The 3,750-nt window shown below is 34.7% G+C and overlaps 1 long non-coding RNA gene across 1 annotated transcript; it reads left to right on the top strand.

The window, feature by feature from the left end:
- The first annotated feature begins 843 nt into the window (after positions 1 to 843).
- On the top strand, positions 844 to 3,492 carry LOC130012246 (uncharacterized). The gene is made up of 4 exons (XR_008787631.1): positions 844 to 1,307; positions 1,509 to 1,838; positions 2,123 to 2,312; positions 2,587 to 3,492. It is a non-coding gene; the product is annotated as an uncharacterized LOC130012246 (long non-coding RNA).
- Positions 3,493 to 3,750: the final 258 nt, after the last annotated feature.

Here is a 3,750-nt window from a genome sequence, read left to right on the forward strand (position 1 = left end):
CAACGCCAAATTTTTCAAAATCGGAGTGTGAATGACGGAGTCGTTGTCCGTTTAGTAACGCCAATAGGCAGACCTACACTTCGCGAAATCGGCCATTTTGCTTCAATTCTCAGCCTCACTCCATATCTTAGAAATTTAACAGATCTAGAGACATAATTATTTCACCAAAATGAAGCTTGTTTATGTATCAACACAGCTAGACACATAACTTGAATAGTTTATTTTCTGTGGTTTAAAATGCCAGTACATAATATTAAATAATTACTTGAACTTCAACTATACATAATCATAATCAATAATGATACATTATAATCAACATATTTAAACAAAACTGCGTGGAGTATTAAACACAGAATAAGAATAAACTAAGAATAAAAATAAAATGACCCCCCCCCCCCCCTCCCACACCTAGACACATACACAAACACAAAATACAAACGTACACCTCAATTTTTTTTAAAAGAATAAAATAAAAAGACAAATAGATGATTACATAAAATAAAATCATTTATCTATATTCCGGTATCATAATATTTTTAAATAAATAAATTAATTATTTATCAAACAGAATCATATTATTTATATGTAGATAACTGTATTAAAGGGATATTCCCTGTGTGAAAAGCCCTTAATAACCTCTAACTTAGATCCGAGCAACTGCTTCAAACCATGTGATACGTTTTCAAAAAACTTTCAATCGTTGGTATCGCTCCATGTGTGAAGACTTGTTCCTGTTTGCATTATACAGAAGTGCCTGGATAACACGCGACTATGTGCAGCGCGTGCGCAGCGACATTTCCGTGTTACTTTCAGTTTGTTTATTCTAGTCTGGTGACAATGAGTCTTAGCCGTTCATGGCTCTGTGTTGATTATGTTTGATCGGTTTTTTTGATACTGTATTCGACATTTATGTGCTAAATATGGATATTATAGACATAACCACAACTTAACACCATTTGTATATGCCGTGGAATTATAGGATGGGTTGTTTTTATATTTTCGTGTGATCAAATAGATACTAGGCCTACTAAATGGCTGGACTTTTCACCTGCAAATGATACATTGTATACTAAAATACAGAATAGATTCTTTGTAATTTGGAAGATAGAATGGCTTATAGTGATAGCAGGTAGACCCGTATTTATTATAAAAGGAATGGCTGGTAATTTTTGTCAATTGAGAAACTGTCATACAAAATGGTTGAGAAGTGTGTAAACTGTAAAGTGTAGTAGAAAAGTGAAGAACAGGCAATAAGCCAATGGCATGTAGCAAGTGTGATCAGTGGACACGCAGGACTTGTGATACAAGTATGTCTTCATTCTTTATGAAATTTTTTGACCAAACTAAAAACTACCAAATAATAAAGACTATATTTTGTTGAAAGTAATTATGTATTGCAATGTGTATATTTGTTTTAAACTCAATGAAATTTATAAACCAAATGACAATATCCTTAGAATGATTTTTGTTGATATTTTCACAAGTTTTGAATGTTTTGTTTTCTTCAGAATTGTCTAGAAAAAGCTATTTAGAGGCAGTAAGAGTAGGGAAATCTATCGATATTTTATGCTTTTTATGCCGAGTAGGTGACACATCAAGTGATCCACGCACCACTATTCCTACACCACTATCAAGTTCTGATAATATTAAAAGTTTGCCGGATTTGCCAACACCAGAAAAGGCTACGACTGACCCATCTTACAGACCCCTCCTCTCCATCAAAGCGTAGGAAAACTGTGCACAGACGTGTTGTCTCAAGGCATCCAAGAGATGTCACAGAGACCACGGAAAAAAAAGGGTTGGCAGGGTTGAGATCACAGAGAATTGATGGATTGAAGGTATAAATAACAGTAATTTCTTTACTACAACCCTTATGCTGTATTATGCTTACTGCAGATGAGGGGGTTGTGTAGCTCCTGTTACAAACCCAGAATCGTTTGTTTAAAGTGCCAATGACGACAAACAGATAACTGACAAGTCATATCATTAACATTTTGTATGGCATGCAAATATGTATAAAAACAAAATCTTTTCGATTCTTTGGCTGTCATGTGAGCTAATTTATTATATAATTACAAAAAAAAATATTTCACTACATCAAGATTACATTTAATATTTACAGATGTTAATATCACAGCTGGATGATAAAAAAAGAATGGAATTGCTAGTTGTCATAATAGAAAGACAACCAGGCTTGAAATTTGCGACAGTTTGACTATTGCAGCTAGAGACACACCAGTCACGTCTCCACCACCACCGACAAAAAATTATGCTATAAACTTTTGCCTCAAAATTGCTTATCTCTAAGACCGGTAAGTAGATGTCAAGTATAAAATCTAAAACTTCATGCAGTGTTAACTTTTATAGTTGGAATATCGGTGATTTCACTATTTCTTTATGGTAACTTGTGATTTGATGACAACCAAATAATTATCACATCAACAACTGGTTTACTCAGAGACTCTTAATATTTACATTCAAGACAAACTCTGTTTACAAAAGACAAAAAAAAATATTTGGCAATAAACAACTAATAGTTATATAAAACTTAATACATTTTTACATATTTTAACATTTTACTTTCAGGAAATTGATAAGTATTGATTAGATGAGTGGGTTTAGATCGCATTACAAACAAGTGATGACATTTTGTTAGGGTGCCAGATGATGATGGACAGAAAAGGTTTCGCCTTGCTGTCTACCGTCAGTTTTGGAGGCACAGTCGAGATAATCAGACAAGTAATATCAAACTGTATAGTCTGCAAAGTAAATAGGAGGTATCCTGACAAATGGGTATAACCATGAATGAAGGAGCACTGTTCAAAAGACCTACCCAAATTATCAAACAAAACATTTTTTTCTATTAGTTAAAGATACATTATGGTGGATTAGATAAAGATCTGGCAGTTCTCACTATAATAGTTAAAACTAGATGATGTAAATGGAATATGCTGAGAATTTCAGTCAAATTGCTTCACTATAAGACTATAAGCCGAGAAAACTTTATTGTAACAATGACTGTAGCCTCAATTGTCATTGTTACCGCCGAGAAAACCTTTGTTTAAAAATGACTGTAGCTTCGATTGTCATTGTTACTGCTGTCACGATAATAAACAAAGTCCTGATTATCCATTGTTGCGTTTAATCAACAGACGGCGAACAGCAGATCAGATTCAAATCCAATGAAAATCGGACACCTTTGATGACATCAAGAGTTGATTATAATAAATGTCTAATTAATACATGTAGTTTATATACTATTCAAAAAAAGTAGGGGATATTTGATTTTTAAGTGTTATTAAAGTCACCTAATGAAACTGACGAAGAAACAAATGACAAAATGAAATGAAGTTCACATTCATCGATTTATTCCAAATGATCGTTAGACTAAGTAAGGCACAGACTGACCATTATAAGGGTAAAATGATACCCGGGGTCAAACAGCAAAGTTACCACAGCATCACAACCAAGTCAGTAACGGGTAAATCCTCTTCTGTTTGCCAAACAAGCATTGATCCGACGTGGCATACTCCTAATGAGACGTCTAAGGTCATTTTGGTCCAGATTGTCCCATTCCTGTTGCAACGCAGCAGAAAGTTCTTGGACATTGGCAGGACGTTGTTGACGTTAACGTAACCTCTGTCCAAGCATGTCCCAGACCTGCTCGATGGGGGAGAGGTCGGGACTCAGTGCTGGCCAAGGTAATGTGGTGATGTTCTGTTGTTGGAGGTAACCTGTAACGATCCTGGC

Source organism: Patella vulgata, chromosome 3, assembly GCF_932274485.2.
Source record: "Patella vulgata chromosome 3, xgPatVulg1.2, whole genome shotgun sequence".
NCBI classification, from domain to species: Eukaryota; Metazoa; Mollusca; class Gastropoda; family Patellidae; genus Patella; species Patella vulgata.